General features: G+C 50.1%; 1 protein-coding gene across 9 annotated transcripts in view; it reads left to right on the forward strand.

The window, feature by feature from the left end:
- Window positions 1-19,775, forward strand: part of NAV2 (neuron navigator 2) — a 724,081-nt gene that overhangs the window by 560,449 nt on the left and 143,857 nt on the right. The gene's annotated exons all lie outside the window — the stretch shown is intronic.

The following is a 19,775-nucleotide window of genomic DNA, read 5'->3' on the forward strand; positions in this document are numbered from 1 at the left end:
GCTGGGCCGCGCTCTCTTCCGCGGGGCGCGCGGAGGCTCGGCAGCTGGTTCCTCTTTTGTAGGGCTTTGTTTAAAGTTCTCCGACGGAGATCAAGCTGTCTACTTCACTTTCTGCTCTGTCAGAGGCCGTGTGGGGCGGAGGGGACCCTTCTGGGCTGCGAGTCACCAGACGCGGGCTGCAGGCCAGGCTTTCGCCGGTGACCAGCCGAGGGGTCCTAGCAAGGCTCCACCAGCAGCCAGAGTGACTTGTGGAAACAAATCTATGATGCTGGTCCTTTATTTTATTTATTATTATTTTTTTTAAGATTTTATGTATTTATTCATGAATGACAGAGAGGCAGAGACACAGGCAGAGGGAGAAGCAGGCTCCATGCAGGGAGCCCGATGCGGGACTCGATCCCAGGATCCCGGGATCACGCCCTAAGCTGAAGGCAGACGCTCAACTGCTGAGCCACCCAGGCGTCCCTGTGTTTCTGGTTTTCTATAAGCACAAACCATAATCACATATACCTGTTACTAAACTCAAACTGCATTGCACTTTAACCTTTTTATTATTATCTGGAAGACTTTTGGTATCCAGCATGGCCTCAAGATTATCACCATCAATTCCCACTGTACTATGCTCCCGAAGTATTTTTGAGCTATTTTGAGATTTTGTGTGTGTGGTGTGTGTGTGTGTGTGTGTGTGTGTGTGATCCTGTAAGAGTTGCTTTATTTTTATTTTTTTATTTTATTTTTTAATTTTTTTGTAAGAGTTGATTTTATTGTCAAGCCAGTCTTAACCCTTAATAGGTGGGGTCTGGTCTTGATGCAGTATTGACAGTTTCCACAAGGTGGAGACGTTGAAACGCTGTCCGCGGAACCTTAGCGGCATCCCGGGACGTCCCAGTTAGCGCCTCAACGGTGAGCCTTTATCCCAGGGAAACAGCACAAGTGTTTACATTGCAGTTCCTGCCTCGGGAAGCCGTACACTTTTAGCAAGTGAGATATGCTCAGAGCAAGTGTAGATAAAAGTACAGAAATGTAAGCAAACCACCCAATTATTGAAATTGGAGAACTCTGGTCTGGTTTTTCTTCCCCATTTCTTTTAATGTAAGAACTTCTTCAAGATGAGGAGGGCGGAAGCCCAGATGGTATCGAATGCTCCGTTGAGTTGTAACACTCTGGAACACTCCATGGAAATGCATGCGAGTTTCTGCTTTGGGGCCAAGTTACCCGTTTCCCTTCATATACTGGGTCCAGGGCAGCTTTAATGCCCTTCGTGCTCATTTCTTCTTCCTCTTATACACACGACAACACGTAGTCCTTGAAGGACTGGGCTCTTCTTCTGTGCTTGGGGAGATCTGCTGAGTTAAGTCCTACCCCTGAAGCAGTTGATGTGGTGGAAAGAAAACAGACTGAGACGTCGAACCAAGCTGGAGCCCTGCTCTGCCCCTTGCAAGCGCCGCGACATTCGGTGCATCACTTCACTGCCCCTGAGCCTTGCAGCGCTGCAATTAATACGGTCTTTAACCTTCCACAATTAGATCTTTCTCTCTGAGGTTGTATCTGATTAATGGCAGGTATCTGATGAAGACACAGAGTTTCAGACACGGTCTAGATGTCTTATCAACCTCAAACATCCAGACACTTGAAAACAGTGAGATGATTAAAGTTTTCATCCAGATGCTTGTTTGGCTTAGTGGGAACAGCCTTGATGTATGAGTAATACATAAATCCCTTTGGGGACACTTTAAGGAAAGTTTTTGTGAAAGTTTACAGTGAGTTTATTTAGAGTGCCTGACGTGGAAGTTAAATTCTAGTTTCTGAAAACCTATGACCTTGGTGTTTTTTTGTTTTTGTTTTTGTTTTTTTTTAGTTTAAATGATACATTGGACCCCAGCTTGGTATTTAGCAGCTGTTTTTCCCCCCGTCTCTAGTTCATTGTCTCCACTGGCTACGTGTGCAAGTGCACCCGTGTGCATCGTTCAGTTCTCCCTAAGATGGGGCTGAAATTACTTTATTTCTGTTGAGTTTTGCTAAGAACCTAATAGCAAATGCCCTTTGTCTTTTTGAGTGGGTATTTATTAAACTCTTCCATTGCATTTGGTATGCCCTAGGCATGTCTGAGTACTTCACAAGTTGTCGCCGGACCTCACCACTTCCTTTTATTAGACTGATAAATCGGGCTTTGGCTGTACTTAATGGAAAAGAAATTAAAATAACAGACGAAGATGTCTCTTGCTAAGTTTTGATCTGTGAAGTCAATCCATTTACTGATCTTCTAAAAATTCAAAGTGCCATATGGTATAGAATAAAATTAAAGGGACAGACTTAGCATCCATATGTTTGGAAAGATGATTTTTTTTTTTTTCTTTTCAAAGGAGGCACTGAGTTGTATCCTGTTCCAAAGCATACATCCCTTCCTAGGGGGGAAAAAATGATCATTTAAATTTAATGTCAGAAATTTTTCCAAGAACCTTTGATGGCTTCCCATTTCTGGTGGGAACAGATCTCAACTGAACGTGGGAGGCTCTTTATGGTCTTTTCATCATCTGCCCGCCCTGCCTTAGCGCTGGCCACATCCCACCTCACGTGCCCCATGCTCATCACTGCTCTGATCAGTACCAGAGGCTGTGTCCTGCATGTGTAACGCTTGGTGCTTCAGGACGTGGCTCTTTCTCCATGATGGTGTTCCTTTCCCCTCGAGCCCATCTGACTGATCTGAAAAAATAAACACCTCCAAAAACATAATAATAAAAGAAACACCTCCTCCGTGATGTGCTCCTGAAGTCCCCAGCCAGAGTTACCTCTGTCTGTGTGTTTCGCAGTCTGTGCCTGTCTCTCTGTCCTCCCCCAAAGGTGAAGCTCCTGGAAGGCAGGCAGTGCCCCTTACTTTTCTGAACTCAGAGACTTACAAGTAGGTATTTGATGAATGTCTGTGCTCCACCACCCTCGCAGGACCTGGGGCTTGTGGAGCTTGCCCCCACCAGCTGTGAAACTCAGTGATTCTATCTACACAACTTGGAGAAAAATCTGCTTCACCCCTGGTGTCTTTTTAGTGTGATGCATGCCCCATCTAGTGGCCAGCGTGAGATGCGATGCTGTGGTTGTGAGGGCTGTTTAATTCTTGTCTTCTGTTGGCTCAGGACTGAGGGCTGGTGTTCCCCGGGGCAGAGGAAGGGGCACATGTAGCAGTTGGTTTGCTTTCCAATGTGGCTTGACCTGGAGTGCAGCGTGGGAGAGAATGCGGGGCTGTGAGCTGGGTGGTCCTCCGAGCTGGCTTCGTGACGGCCGCGGTCTTCCCCGTTTAGGTGTCAGGGATTTCTCCATCAACAGATAGTGCCTGTGCACTGGCACCTGCTGGGGCTCTCGCTTCAGGAGGAGAGGCGCCCACCCCTGCTGGATCGCTCAGAGCTCCATAAATACATCAGAGTGTGTCTTAGTTCAGGCTGCTCGAGCAAAACACCACAGGCCGGGGGCTTAAGCCACAGACATGTATTTCTCACAGCCCTGGAGGCTCTCAGTCCCAGATCGGAGGGCCAGCCTGCGTGGGTTCTGGTGAGCCCCCTTCCTGGCTCGCTCTGTCCTCACGTGGCAGCAGAGGAGGCTTTGCAGTGTCCTCCTCCTCTTATAAGGACACAAACCCCATCCTGAGGGCTCCACCCTTTCCGTGACCTCATTAAACCCACTTACCCCCCAGGCGTAATCCAACATGTGAACAACATACAAACATATGAATTGGCAGGAGTTACAGAGCCACACGCGTAATCTGTAACAGGGGTTCCATGCTTGCATACATCATTTGCACACGCAACACCTGCGTTTAGATTGCTTTTTCCATCATTACTGCCCCGTCACCTCTTCCCAGAAGCTTTCCATGATTCCTGTCTAAGCTCAGGTGGTGGTTCTTTCCTCTGAACTTGACTTATCCATAATAGAGCTGACAATACTACCTCAGAATTACTATAAATGTGTGTATGTGTATCAAATCAAACAAGACACAAAATATATTTTTTATTCTATTTTTTTTTATGTTTTTAAAGATTTTATTTATTTGAGAGTGAGCGAGCAAGCACGAGGGAGCACAGAGGGGAGAGGGAGAGGGAAAGGGAGAAGCAGACTCCCTGCTGAACAGGGAGCCCGACGTGGGACTTGATCCCAGGACCCTGGGGTCATGACCTGAGCCGAAGGCGGATGCTTCACTGGCTGAACTACCCAGACGCCCCCAAAGTATTTTTTAGACTGTTTCAGTGTGTCGATTGTGAAGAAAGTACAGAACCCATACCTGTTACAAGCTCTTAAAGGTGAAAGTCAGATCTGTCGTAGATGTTCCTGTATCTTCATCAGTCGGCACGATGCCTGTTCAATAGTAAGTAGTCAGTAAGTGCTCGTTGAGTGAATGCTACACCGGGCCGTCAGCAGTGTGAGCCCAGTCCCATGGCCCTGGAGGAGTGGCTTGAGATCAAAGCCCCTTGAGCTTCAGGCCCAGCCTTGGCATCTGTCCTCTCCTTGGCCCTATCTTGTGCTGTCATTCCACACCTCTGGCCACCTCCATCACAGTGAGCTGGACCTTGACGGTACAGGAAAAGGAGACCGCCCACCACACGAGGGCACACGCTGGGGGATTGTGGAGGTGGAGGTCCTGTTCTCCTCTTCCTTCCTCAATGACCGTCATGGACAGAAGTGGGAGATATTTCTCTCCAGGCCAGCGTAGATCACAGCAGACGGGGCCATGAGTCAAAAAGACAGCACCAGTATCGTGAAAGGCTCTTTCTTATCTGGTAAATGGTTCTCATGGTCTGTCCAGACCAGACCTGAAGTGACCTTGCTAGGCTGTTGTTCCTGGCAAAGTGATAGGAGAGGAAGCCAAAATACCCCTTGGAGCCAAAATGCACCCTGGAGCCAAGACAAATGAGTTTAGGTGAGGCTGTCCTGAAAGGCCCTGGGTCGTCGCAGGGTATGGCAGGCGCCTCTGGGATGTGGAAAGGACGGGCTCTTGTTTCTCTGGGTTGATCCCTCTGCAACGATCTTGCCGATTCATAAGGTCCTTAGAAGGCACAGCAAGACCAGGTTGCCGGTCAGCCCCTGGGCAGGTTCTGCTGGGGTTCAAAGTGTCTTGCTGTCTTGGAAATGTAGACTCAGCTCCGTAGACAGACCTTGGGCAAGTCCCTTGTTCCCCATGCACCACCATCCTCTTAACGTGCACGTGCCTCCACATGCACACGGACACACACCCACTTATAAACCATCAGCGGAGCTCCAGCATGAAGCCACAAGCCCAGAGTAGCCCAGTAGGCTGTCGACGGAGCTGGGCCAGGTCCCAGTGTTGGGGTCTTTTCATTCTTCTCTGCTTCCCTCAGCATTTCCTCGCTGACAGGTCTTAATGGTGTATGAATTCACAGAAACCATAAATCCCTTTGCCCTGTCTGATATTTTCCCTGGTGTTAAATATCCCGGGCAAGTACAGTGGCCCCTGTTTCATAAGAAGCTCTCTTCAGAGTAAGCGAGCACAGAGTGTCGTGCAGGGGGCAGGATTAATTTCCCCAAGTGTTGCAGAACAAGTGACAGCTTCCCCTGCCTGGTTGTGAGGTCATCTGACGTGGGCGCTTTGATGGATGGATGGCCCTGGCTACCAAGATCAGTTGTCCCTGAGGGCCGGGGAGGCTTTAGCTGGGTCCTCCTTCCATCCATGGTCGACCCTCTTGATTTACTGAGTGTGGGAAATCTATCAGCCCTTATTGGCAGCTGGGTAGGCAGTTTTATCAGAGAAGAAAGAACAGTCGAGCCGACAACAGCCTGAAAGTGGAGAAAGTCCCCAGAATTCCTGAGCCTACTTCAGCCACTGTGGGTGACGATAGATGGAGGGGGCAGAGACCAGGATTTAAGAAAGATTTACTGGGAACAGCTCCATGAAATGACGTGTGGTCCAGCTTCGGCATGGGCAGCCGAGACCTCCACTCATAACTAATAACAAATGTTGGCCTCATAATTTATGGGGAAGAGAGGGGAGGGGGGGGGGCATGTCTTGTCTTCTCAGGAAACCAGGCCCTGACTTCTTGAGAATTTCCTAGCTTGCTTTGGGATTTGAATCCCTTCCTACCTTCCCCCTCACTCCCCTCGCTCCCCTCCCTACACCTTTCTGCAGGAAAGGAGAGGGAAAAGGGAATAAAACCGGGTGCTTTGGGAGGAGAAAGCCATACCTCAGGCCTCCTTGAAGGGTCCTTGAAGGGGCTCTGACCACCTGCTCTGTCACTCTTACCAGCACGGGTCCCAAAGCATGGGCTTTCGTCAAGTTGGAAACGAAAGCCCCCTTAGGCCTGCCTTCCGAGGAGCCTCTAGGTAAAAGACAGTAAAATTCTATTTAAATGTGTTTATTGGATTTGTTTATGGATTAGAGACTATGCTAAAGGCTCTGAGGTCAAGAGAAATGAGCAAGACCCAGTCCCCTGGATCCTGCTGTCACAGAGAGAGGCTCATGGCACAGGGAAGTGCATACGTCATTAGATGGAGAGCCCTCGAGACCCAGCAGGGAAGCAGTGAGCTCTGTGGGGACCACTCATGGGGGATGCAGAGAGGACTGGGAGGTAGGGGCGGCAGGCAGAGCGTGGGCTGTGCAGTCCTGCCTGGATGCTGTGCCTGGCTCCAGCACCCTTAGATGTGGGTCCTCGAGCAGAGGACCCAGGGGACGTTCACTACCATGGCACCCAGCAGCTGCAGCACCTTCAGGACATGTGAGCTGGGTCTTAAAGGATAAAGAAGCAGCAGACCAAAGTCAAGAGCAAGGGCATGAAGACATATGGGCATGGGTGTGTTTTTTTTTTTTTTTTTTTAAATATTTTTTATTTATTTGAGAGCACAAGTGGGGTGGAGGGGTACAGGGAGAAGGAGAAGCAGACTCCTCACTGAGCAGGGAGCCCGATGTGGGGCTCAATCCCAGGACCCCAGGATCATGACCTGAGCCAAAGGTAGATGCTTAATGGCTGAGCCAGCCAGATGCCCCAAGTGTTTTTATGATGGGTTAGAGATTGAAGACAGGAATTGCTGGGCTCTGGTCAGAAGCTGTGAGAGTCCAGAGAGCAGTGATACGGCTCTGGGTACGGCCGAGGCTGTGGCAAGAGACGTGCAGAAGGACCCAAGAGTTTCACATTGAAATCAGCCTGATGTGGTTGGGCAAAGGGTGTGAAGGCGCCAGGGCGACTTCTAGGTTTGAGCCTGTGTTGGAAGTGGCTGGGAAAAAAGTTGACATTTGTCCTTAATACCCTCCATCCCAGAATTCCCTCTTGCATGTGGGCACCCACCCAGGGCCCTCACATTGCATCAGTCCCCAAGCCAGCTCCAAGCTAGCTCCAAGCCAGCTCCAAATCAGGGCTGGCTGAGTGTTTTAAATGATTTTTTTTAAATTTTATTAATTTTTTTTATGTGAGATACACAGAGGCAGAGACACAGGCAAAGGGAGAAGCAGGCTCCCTGCAGGGAGCCCAATGTGGGACTCGATCCCAGGACCCCAGGGTCACACCCTGAGCCAAAGGCAGTTGTTCAACCGCTGAACCACCCAGGTGCCCCTGGCTGAGTGTTTAAGCAGAGTACAAGGCAGCCTACAGAATGCACCTCTAGGGGTTTTAAGAAAACTCCAACCCCATAGCCTTCCAATCCTTGCCCTGAAATAGCTCAGGGCCCAGTGGGGGAGGTTGCCCCGTTGGTCAACACTTAATTCTAACCCAAGGCAAGTGGTGATCTGTGCTAGCATCGAGAAGCAAAGTGTGGGGGCTCCTAGTAGGATCTGAGAATGGAGCAGGCCCTGTAGGGGTCCTTATCCTTGGGGAAGGCAGCTTTTCTCATCTGCAAATGAGAATAGTCATGCCCAGGAGCTGCCTGCCATGGATCGAATGAGGTAACGCACGAGGAATGCTGGTATGGTGTCTGGGCATTGTGAATCCTTCCGGATCATCCTCTTAGGGATGATGTTGGTGAGGTTCAGTGGGATACGATGTACATATAATACCTAGTTCAGTGTCTGGTGCAGGGTAAAAGTGTTCACTGTGTTTCATTCTCTTCCATCTTTCCGTATCCTCAAATCCCAGGGAGACCTCTTGATGCATGGGGTTTGGGGCAGGACCATAACTGATGCTCATGTGGGAAATGTCACTACCCCTAAACACTCCAGCCGACAGCCCGCGTGTCAGGTTAGAGCACTGTGCTGTGATGAATCAGGCCGAGCAAGGTGCTCCTTCCTTTCCTTCCCACCACCTGGACTATCTGCTGTCTGGTCGGAATAGACTTCCCGCCCTTCACAAGGCCCTTCGTTGGTAAGCAGCGTCAACAAAACCTACAGCAGCTTCTGGGTATTACTCAGATTGGCCCCAGGTGCTTAACCAAGGGAACTTCCACCTGGGGTCCATTCATCAGCGCTATGAAGAGACTCTGCATTTTTCTCAAGTTGACAAATCTTTTTTTTTTTTTTTTAAGATTTTATTTATTCGTTCATGAGAGACACACACAGAGAGAAAGGGGGGGGGGGCAGAGACACAGGCAGAGGGAGAAGCAGGCTCCATGCAGGGAGCCCCATGTGGGAATTGATCCTGGGACTCCGGGATCGCGCCATGGGCCAAAGGCAGGCGCCAAACCACTGAGCCACCCACGGATCCCTCAAGTTGACAAATCTTGAGCAAGTTCCACCTCCTTCCCTGGCTGTGCTCTGGCGTATGCCCAGCAGGATTTGTTCTCAGGCCTGGACTATTGGGTACTCTGTATTTGGGGGACTCCCTTTTGATCACTGTAGGCCCTTCTCAGGGTAAACCTGGGACCCATGAACTCACATGGACCAAGGGGTACTTACAGGAAAAACGTGTTCCAACTCCGAAGCTCTCAGTAGATGACAGGGGATAGGGTAGGGGCTGACACGTATTGCTCTCTCTCTCTCTCTGAATGCTGAGTATCTTACGTTATCCCCCAGACTCAGGCTTTACATGATATTTTCATTTTACAATTAAGGAAAACGAAGACACAAGAGGATATTGTTACTTAATTGTTTTAAGCCCATGGAAGAGATGAAAAAGATGGCCTCATATCTTACTGTTTCTTTCCCTCTGTGTGCTGGGATCTCAGAGTGATTTTGGCACCTTTGTTGCTTTGCTGTGGTTGGTTATTCGGTCCTGCATCCTTCGGGATGATGCACCCTCCTTGCCGAAGTGCACTGGTCTGTAAGCCCCTAACGTACCTTGAATGGAGAGCATCGAGGTGTCACAGACCCCAAGGTCCCCTAGTTTTCCTGTTAAGCTTTGGTACAGCTCTCTAGGTCTAGAGAACCCAGTCCATGTTTATTTTTATCATAAGCATATAGATCCCTGAAAATACCCTTCCCAGTTAGTTTTCAGGGGCCAGCAGCTACAGAGTGGCTCAATAGATTTATGATGGTGAGGTTGGAGAATACGAAGTTCGAGTTGAGGTGAATATGAAAAGAAACATTTGGATGAGAGGTTGGGAGTATTTTGGCCCTAAGTCAGTAAACCCATGTTGAAAGACTCAAAAAAAAAAAAAAAAAAAAAAAAAGCCATATGTGCCTTTACTCAGATCAAGATAAGAAACTGAAGTTTTCTTGGGAATTCACGATCCTCTCATCCTGCTGCTCTGGAGGCATGGTATGATGGAAGAAACTTCAGGCTTTGGACTCCGAGGACCTGACTTCATGTTCTTTGCTTGCCAGTTGTGTGACCTCAGGGCGGTCGCTTCATTCTCTGCGCCTCTTCCCATCTGTTAGGTGGCAGCCTACCATTTAGGTGTGTGGTGGGAAGGAAAGAGAGAGACTGTGTGTAAAATGTTTGACACACGGGATGGTGGTTCCCTATAGTCTTCTCAGACTAGTTGCATTTATCTGCCTCACTCATTTTTTTTCTCCTACTGAGAATATTCTTGCTAAGATGATCTCCTGCCTTTCCTTTTCTTTTTTTTCGTTTCTTATTCTTGAGAGCAGTGATCACATTTCAGCTTGCTGTGTCAGAGTTGATCTGTGTATTAGTGTCCTCCACAAAAAAAAGTTGGTGTGGCAGTTCAAGTCCACAGGATGTCTAGACGCAGAAATTCCTCCTTCTTGGGGAATATCAGCCTTTTTTTTTTTTTTTCCTCTCTTTTTTTCAACTGCTTCGATGAAGCACACCACTGCTATGGAGGGTAATCTGCTTTCCTGGAAGTCTATATTGGTTTCCATGTTAATCCTCCTCTAAAAAGTACCTTTAGAGCAACGTCTAGTCTGGTGTTTGCCTCGATATCTGGTATGATGGTCCAGGTTGACGTGGAAACTAAGCAGCATGGTCTGCAAGCAGCCCTTGTAGGATCAGTGGGGGTGAGTCATCTGGGGGCCGGAGGCAGCTACCTGTGGCCCAGAGACAGCAACACATCAGTTGTAGAAACATCTGTGAGGACTCGAGACTAACGCGTCCTGCCTGGGGTATGACCACAAATCAAGAGTCTGTGCATGCCTTGGAAGAATCAGTGCATCCCTTCTGGAATCCCCAGGGTAAAAAAAAAAAAAAAAAAATCCCAGGGACGCCTGGGTGGCTTAGTGGTTGAGCGTCTGCCTTTGGCTCAGGGTGTGATCCCAGATTCCCAGGATCGAATCCCACATCGGGCTCCCTGCATGGAGCCTGCTTCTCCTTCTGCCTGTGTCTCTGCCTCTGTGTGTGTGTGTGTCTCTCATGAAAAAAATAAATAAAATCTTGGAAAAAAAAATCTCCCTGAGAAATGGAGGGCTTGACCTTTCCTCTTAATCCTGAAATCAGGGCAGCCCGGGAGGCTCAGTGGTTTAGCACCGCCTTTGGCCTGGGGCATGATCTTAGAGATCCAGGATCAGGTCCCAGGTCCGGCTCCCTGCATGGAGCCTGCTTCTCCTCCCTCTGCCTCTTTCTCTGTGTCTCTCATGAATAAATAAATAAAATCTTTAAAAAGTCCTGAAATCACTGTGGAGTGAGGCAGATGCCCTGGCAAGGATGCTTCTGGAGAGCTGAAAATTTTTGAGACATCCCCCCCCACCAAAGCAGAATAAAATTCCAAGATGAAGGAGAGGGTCAGGTGTGTCTCCAGAGTCTTCCAGCCCTAAATCAAGCCCGCATTCACTTCTCGATCTTCGGACAAGGGACAGAGGGCGTCTTGGTTCTCTGCTGCCTCACCCCGTCCCGCTCCCAGGTCCCAGAGCTTGGAGCCCGTGACCGCCCAGTCCTCTGTTTTGAAATGAGAAATCTCACATACGTGGACAGTGAAGTTGGGTAAAGTCAACTCAAGTTGTCAGCAGCATGGGACAGAGTAAACGTGGTGTTGGCTCTGCAGAGAAGGGGGCGGCGGCCAGAGGAGTCGCCTCTGGGGCCTGCCACCACCAGTCCTTCTGCTGGTCCCGCAGCGGCGGTGCCGGTGCGCGAGTTCCTGAAGCTGGACTCGCTCTGCGGCTCTTTGATGTGCTGGGCTCTGAGCTGAGTTCTTTCCGTGCATTGTCTCACTCATTCTTCACATCAGTTCTTTGAGAGAGAGGGTCTGTTTTTCATCCTCTTTCTACAGTGACGGAGCCCAAGCTCAGGGAGGTTAAATTTCTTGAACAGATCGCATGGGTAGTAACTCCTGGAACCAGGTATTTGAAAGGGCTGAATTCAAAGCCCTTGTTCCAAGAACCCTGCAGCATGGCTTTGGTTGTGGCTAGATCCCACGCTCTGATCAGATGATCAGATGGGAAGCAAGACCGAAAAAGGAGCATGGGTGCCCCAGGGGCAGGGGAAGCCCCGAATACCTACCCTGCGCTATTTCAGGGAACGAGAAAGAGAGATGGGAGATGGGGTTCAGAAGGGTCAGGCTCAGGGGTGCCTGGGTGGGTCAGTCGGTTAAGCACCTGCCTTCGGCTCAGGTCATGATCTCAGGGTCCTGGGATGGAGCCCCACATTGGGCTCCCTGCTCCATGGGGAGCCTGGTTCTTCCTCTCCCACTACCTACCACCACCCCCCCGTTTGTGCATGCTCGCTCGCTGTCAAATAAATAAATCTTTAAAAAAGGAAGAAGAAGGGTCAGGCTCAGAGGGCCGAGTTGCATGGGGACTTGCAAATACTTGGCGAGTGCTGGAGTGAGAACCATGGTGCTGGCTGGGGCAGGGGCAAAGGCAGATCCCTTTCTTTGCTTCCAGAAGCATTATTACGAGTTTCATTTCTTTTCAATGTCTCAGGCCTCTACTGAAGCATTGGAAACACTCGTGTCAACATTTGCCAGGTGCCTGTGCAGACTGGTTCTGTGCACACTGGAAAGGGAGACCTAAGGAGCTGGGCAGAGGCAGGAAGGTCCAGACCTGGAGTCGGTTTTGCGGGAAGATTTAGCGGACTTTTTAGGTGTGGGCACAGATGGGCATTTCACTCACCTCCAGTTTCCAGCCCTTGTCAGTGTGATACCTGAATTCCTCCAAGGAAATCCTCCTCCTGCAGCCCCCCCCCCCCCCCCCCCCCGCCTGCTGTGACCCCAAACAAAACACGATTACAAAGCCCACACCACCCGGAGGCCTCAGAACCACGCACGGCAAGGTAGAGCTTTATTAATCGAGGGACTTTTGCCTTACTCTGTGGGAGTTGTTAATTAAAACCACTCAACCATTGAGTTGGGAAGAGGAAGGGAGACCGAGATGAGGGACAGCTCACACGCTTTCCTCCTTGGCAGGCGGTGTAGCTATTTTAGAAGTTGACGTGGACTTGACGGTTGAACAAACCGCTCGCCAGAGACGTGTATGAGGTTCCCTGGGAACAGCTTTCATTTACTGCCCTGCAGAAAATGGCCAAGTACGCGTAACAGTTAATAACCATGATCATTGGGCAGCCCGGGTGGCTCAGTGGTTTAGCGCCGCTTTCAGCTCAGGGCCTGATCCTGGAGACCCGGGATCGAGTCCCACGTCAAGTTCCCTGCATGGAGCCTGCTTCTCCCTCTGCCTGTGTTTCTGCATCTCTCTTTCTCTCTCTGTGTGTCTGTGTCTCTCATGATTAAATAAATAAAATCTTTAAAAAAAAAAAATCATGATCATTGCGGGTCACCGGCGTGGCTCAGGTCTGCCTTTGGCTCATATCATGATCCCAGGGTCCTAGGATCGAGTCCCGCGTCTGGCTCCCTGCTCAGCAAGGAGTCTGCTTCTCCTTTTCCCTCTGCTTCTCCCTTGCGTATGCTCTCTCAAATAAGTAAATAAAATCTATTTTAAGAAAATAATCACGATCATTGTGATAACAAGAGCAACTGCCACTCACGGAGCATTTCCGAATGCCAGGTGCTGTGTGCAGCACTTTGTATGCTTTACCTCATTTCACCCTCTCTTTAGTCCATGCGCTCTTCTTCCCATCCCCCCGATGAGGAGGTGGGACCTTAAAGGGCATCGGCAGCACGCCCAAGGTCACAGAGCTGGTGAATTCGGGAGCCCAGACTCCGCGGCACACAGCCCGACCACAGAACAGGAACACAGCCCCGGTGTTCCAGGCCTTTCACAGGAGCCGTGCAAACGTTGGAACTCTGACTCCTCTTCTTCCCCCCGACCCTGTTTCTCCTCCTGTGTTTCCACATCCATTCCCTTCCACAGCCAGAACCCACAAAGAATCTCAGGCTCTTCAGTTCCTCATTTCTGGAACACCGGTCGCTAAGCGTGGTGGATTCTCTCTGCAGTATCCCATGCCGTGGTCCTCTCTAGGCTCACGGCTCCCGTGTCCCCCCACACATCCCTTGGTGGCTTTCCTTACCTCTGACCCCAAGGCCCATCCAACACAGCCATGCTACACTTGAGTGAGAAAAATCTTTCTAGAGCCCATATCTGGCTACACTGTCACCTGCTTGGAACTCCTCAGTGGCCCCAGGTTGCCTGCTGGGGAGATTTAGTGTGTAAGTTTCTGTTGCTATAAGACAAATGCCTCCAGAATCTAGCTGCCTGAAACCACTATTTTATGATGCTCGTGGGGTCTCTGCATGAGGAATTGCTGCAAGGGCCAGTGGGATAGCTTGCCTCTGCTCCATGGTGTCTGGAGTCTCAGCTGCAAGGCCTCCAGGGCTGGAGCCGATTGATAGTGGGGATCCATGCTGTTCCGAAGCCCATTCCCTCGTACATCTAACACTTGGGCTGGGGAGACTGGAAGGTTAGGACAAACACGGCCTCTCCATGTGGCGTAGCTTCCTCACATGATTGGCAGACTTTTTCCCCTGGATATTTAAGGCTCCAAGGGCAGGTGGTACGATGAAGCAAAGCAAAGCCGCATCACCTTTTATGCACTACTCTTGGGAGTCGCTTTTACCAGACTGTACTGGTCAGAGCAGCCCTAGCCCTCCAGATTCAAGAGGAAAGAAGCGAACATAGATGTCCTCCCTCAGTGGAAAGGTGGCAAGGAAGAAGAGCCCGTGGGGGTCGGGGATGTTGCTATGGTCATTTCTGGAAAGTATGGCCTGCCACATCCTACCCCCTCTAGTGCCCAGCATGGCATACAAGGCCCTCCGTGGTCCTCACCCTGGAGTGTAAGTGTTGTGGAGGCACAGACCTAGTCTGTCTTACTGTGGGTCTCTTGTTCCGAGCACAGCATGGTGCATAGTAGGCCCTCCTTTACATCTGGGCTGCTAATGAGGGATCTGCTTGCCCAGCCCCATTCCCTTTCATCTCCTCTTCACTGCCCGCCCTTCTCCCTAATTTACATACTAGTCCTGGACCATGAGCATTTTCTCATGGCCCCAAGCTCTTTTTTTTTTTTTTTTTTTTTCAAATTTTGATTTATTTATGATAGTCACACAGAGAGAGAGAGAGGCAGACACACAGGCAGAGGGAGAAGCAGGCTCCATGCACCGGGAGCCCGACGTGGGACTCGATCCCGGGTCTCCAGGATCGTGCCCTGGGCCAAAGGCAGGCGCCAAACCCCTGCGCCACCCAGGGATCCCCGAATGGCCCCAAGCTCTTATACCTCTGTGCCTTTGCGTGAATCCATTCTTTTTTTTTTTTAAGATTTTATTTATTCAAAAAAATAATAAAAAATTTTATTTATTCATGAGAATACACAGAGAGGAAAGAGAGAGAGGGAGAGAGAGAGGCAGAGACAGAGGGAGAAGCAGGTCCCATGCAGGGAGCCCGATGTGGGACGTGATCCTGGAATTCCAGGATCACACCCTGAGCAAAGGCTTAACCGCCGAGCCACTCAGGCATCCCAGTAATAGTAATTATTAATAGTACTAATGGGAGCCATTATTCATAGAGTGTTTTTCCACATGGCGCAGGCCCTTTTCAGGTATTATCTCTTTGAATTCTTAGAGAAATCCTAGAGGGCCTATAACATGTTATTATCCCCATTTTATGGATGTGCAAATTGAGAGAGAAGTCAGTGGGAGTCCAGCCTTTGGCAAGCCAGGTTTCCCCAGTGGAAATGAGAGAAGTCACCTGTCCTAGGCCATACAGCTGCTAAAGAGTACAGCCAATTTGGGGAAGCTTGAGCCCTTAGCCTTCGAGATCCAGATCTCTTCCCTTTTGGTGCTGCCACCTGCTAGGCTTTAGGCTCTGAGACCCCAAGAGTTTCCCACGTTTTAGAGAGCTCCGTATAAGCCTAACCCTCACCTGGATTGATAGAATGGTCATGTAGGAAGCAATAGAGTAACTGTGAGGTAGGCAGTGCCTGCTTTGTTCTCGGTGGTAGGCTTTAAAGGGTTCAGAATCTGGCAGAGGTTTGTTTAGGAAAGGGTAACCAGGAAGGCTAAGAGTTCAAAATCCAAAACATAATAGAAATATTTGTAGAAACTAGATATTTTTGGCATGGGAAATACTTAGAAAAAGCAGCAGGTTCCAGAGGACCATACTTGCACTGTAGTTGGAAGTTGGTCTTCTAATTTTCATTCTCTACCCACCATGGCAACCATTCATGTGTTAGGAAAGAAAACATGCTGAACATGAGACCTGCGAAAGAGTGGGTGGGCCCTTTTGCAAAGGCGTGAGCCTCCTGTTCCTGAGAGTAATCAAGCAGGATGTGGAAAACCGTGTCCACGTGTTGCAGAGGGGGTTCTGGTGTGAGGTGAGAAGCTGAGAGGGAAGACCTTTACAGGTTCTTTCAGGCCTAAGGCCCAGGGTGCCCAGGGCCCCACAGGAGAAACTGAGGACCTATTATAGATGGAGCCCAGCTGGGTGCTGTGTTGCAGAGGAAGAGGTCTCTTTGGCCATCTGGGTTTGCACACCCAGCCTGTGGGGGGTGGGGGGGGGGGAGTAGTACTGAGGTTGCTTTTTCTGAAAAATTTCTCCCCCTCACCCTGCTTCTAATAAACACACAAGTCCGTGCATGCCTCCTTCCCCCGCCCCAGGCTCTGATCTGGGTGACGTGGGTGGGGGATCGGAGACGGAGAGGACCCGGGCTGCTGGGAATCGCCATAAGCCAGGGATGTGCACCCTAGCTCAGATGTTAGTGAATGTTGCCATCTATAACTCGTGTCATGAAACCTGCAGGTCTTGAGAGCGTACGAGCGTTAGAATACTGGATATGCTCACTCTGACTTGGCAGGTCTAGGGAACTTGGCCTTGCCCCTGCCCCGTTTGAGCAACTGCTTCAGCTGACCCGTCTGCTGTTCTTGTGAAAGCACTGGAATAAGACGAAGACGGAGAAAAAGTCTGGGGCCCTGTTCTTTTGTCTTTGTGACAGCAGGCAGCTGTTGGGCCGCGTGATGGAAGGTAACCCGAGCATCCTAATCCTATAGGCAACAGCCTTGCTTCATTCCTACTCTGGAGGTCACTGCCCTGCACGCGGGTGTGCTCATAGCCCGCCTTCCCTCCTGCTTCAGCTGCCTCTGGGGGGGTTCCCGGCCGCTCCGGGTCTGCAGGCTGGCCTGCGGGGTGTCATGCCCCCCGTTACCCGCAGAGCCCCAGCAGCCACCTTGCTACACACAGAGTCACGCTGGCCAACGGTGTGCGCCACACCTGTCCCTCCTACGAACATGCCTGTGGCACCATCCAGGCCCATACACGTTGAACTCTAGGGGGAAACAGTTTTTGCTTTTCAGACTGAACTCCCTGCCCCGCTGATTTTCATTCTCACTCCCTCTTTAAACACCATGGACCTGGAGGATTTCAGCCACGGGCAACGAGATTGCCATCGGCTGGCACCCAAGATGCCACCCAGGGCGGCTGACAGCGCTCCCTGCGTGCTAGACTCGGCTCCAGCTGTGCCGTCCCTTGAATGGGACCTGCGACTCCTCCCTCTGTGTCTTTTCTTCCTCGCCTCCTCTGCCTGGAAGGCCCCCATCTTCCTAGGGGTCTTCCTTGGAGCCTTTGGAGTCACCTAGCCCACTATTGTCAATAGTGTCTGGCTTATCTCTAAACAGACATGAGGAGGTTTTAGTTTTCCATCCCCCAGATGCTCAACATGAATGTTCGATGTAAAAGCAATTACATTCTTGGTGGTTATTTATTTTTTCAGTCCACCAAAAACATGTTCTCAGGTACCTATCTCAAGAGTGCTGGGGATCCCTGGGGGACTCAGCGGTTTGGCGCCTGCCTTTGGCTCAGGTCCCACATCGGGTCTCAAGTCCCACATCGGGCTCCCCGCAGGGAGCCTGCTTCTCCCTCTGCCTATGTCTCTCTCTCTGTGTCTCTCATGAATAAATAAATAAAATCTCAAAAAAAAAAAAAAAAAGTCCTGGGCACAGCTCGAAGGACTAGGATATCGAAGCAAAAGTACTGATCCTAAAATAATAATGACAACAACAATGATCTTACCATTATTGAACTTGATGGGCGAGAGGCTGGAGCACAAGGAGATGGATAAGCAGTTATACTAAAATGTAAAATAAAGGAGCAAAACTTCTATTTTATCATAAAAGATAGATCTGTTGAGCCCGGTGAATTGATTGAACACAAAAACACGTTAGAATGAAACCACATCAGCGTCTGCGCTCTAGCTGCGTGTCCCTGAGCACATCCCTTAAACTCCGTGAATCTCAGTCCTGCATCAGACAAATCATTTATCTTTGAGAATATCTTGAGATCCAATATTGGATCTCCCCCCAGAACCAATATTCTGTCGTCCCGGGAGCCTGCGTATTGTGGGTGTTTTGTGTAATGCCCAGTTGCACTGAAGGTGAAGTTTGAGAGCTACGACCTTATCCTGGGTGGGGGACGTGGTCTCCGGAGGCATTCTGTGGTTCGGCACTAACGTGCGTGGTGACACAGAGCCCGGGGCCTGAGGACGCCCCACGTCGGGGCAGGTGGGCACGATGCTCCGGCGCTGCGGAGCGCGTCACCTGTGTGTAGTAGGAGTCTGTACCACGTCAGCCCCCACAGGCACTCCTTCGAGTAGGACACACTTTTACCGGCCTTGGCAGAAAAAGGGGATTTTTTCTACAGTTCACCTAAGAACTCAGGCGTTTCTCCGGATGTGCCTAGCCTGTGGCTGGGCTGTTTTCTACTGGTCACTGGTTTGCGTAGAATGCCTTTTCACTTGAGGATTTTGTTGTATTTTTAAGATCTTTGGAATTTCTACCATGGCTTATTTTACCAGGATGATGCAGGGCAGCTCTTTGAGGGCGTTGGGGCCCCAACGTGGCAGGTGTGAGATCGGCCGACGTGAGTGTGCCCCTCTGCACTCCCAGCCACAGTCCCTGCCCTCCTCGGGAAGAGAGCCTGTGCCCCATCCGTGGAGGTGCGACACGTTTTTGGAGAGCCTCTTAGTAGGCTGGGGCCTGCTGCTTAGGTATTAGTTCAAAGTCTGAGCTCTAGGAGGGAAAATGGCTGGTTCTCGTGCTCACACATTTGAACTCACTGTTTTCCAAACCTTGGAAAGTTTGTTTTAATCCCTTATTGAGGGGCAGCCCGGGTGGCTCAGCGGTTTAGGGCCGCCTTCAGCCCAGGGCCTGATCCTGAGGACCTGGGATCGAGTCCCGCGTTGGGCTCCCTGCATGGAGCCTGCTTCTCCCTCTGCCTGTGTCTCTGCCTCCCTCTCTCTGTGTCTCTCTTGAATAAATAAATAAAATCTTTAATCCCTTACTGAGTAGCATAAAGACCTCACACTGATTTTTTTTTTTTTTGAGGTGTAGCAAGTGTAAGACTAGGTGTGACTTTTGAGAATCAATGTATCTTTAACAGCTCCACACCAACCAGGATTTTTTTTTTAAGATTTATTTATTTATTTGAGAGAGAGAGAGTACAGAGGGGGCCGCACGTGCAGGGAGAGGCACAGAGGGAAAGGAAGACCATTACGTGCAGGCTCCCCGCTGAGGGCAGAGCCCAACATGGGGCCCCATCTTACGACCCTTAGATCAAGATTTGAGCTGAAACTGAGAGATACTTAATCGACTGAGCCACTGACACCGCCCCCCTCCCCCCCCCCCCGCCGGGATTTTGTCAAATTTTACCTACATACAGAATAAATTACAAAAAACAAAAACAAAAATTAAAAAAAAAAAAAACAGTGGTGTTTTTATTCATGTAAAATGGTGAATCTGTAACATTAAATATGCACTTTCAAACTCCCACCCTGCCCCCGAGATGCACCCGCTCCCACAGGGTTCCGGGACGCCTGGGTGCCGTGTCTGAAGGTCACCCAGGGCATGCGGGCACATGGAAGAGTGAACGGGGCCAGGCATCTGTGTGTCAGCTGTTGTGTCTCCTGGTCTCGCTGGATTTAGTGGCAGGTAACTTGAGCACCCTGCGGTCACCCAGTTTGGGCTTAATCCCTACCCTTGAAGGCCAGAGACCCTGCATATCTGTTTCTTTGAATGGGAATACATTTACTGAATCCCATCTAGAATGAGTGCCCGGATGATTTTTTTTTTTTTTTGAGGGGGGGATA

Source organism: Canis lupus, chromosome 21 (assembly GCF_011100685.1).
Source record: "Canis lupus familiaris isolate Mischka breed German Shepherd chromosome 21, alternate assembly UU_Cfam_GSD_1.0, whole genome shotgun sequence".
Taxonomy (NCBI): Eukaryota; Metazoa; Chordata; class Mammalia; order Carnivora; family Canidae; genus Canis; species Canis lupus.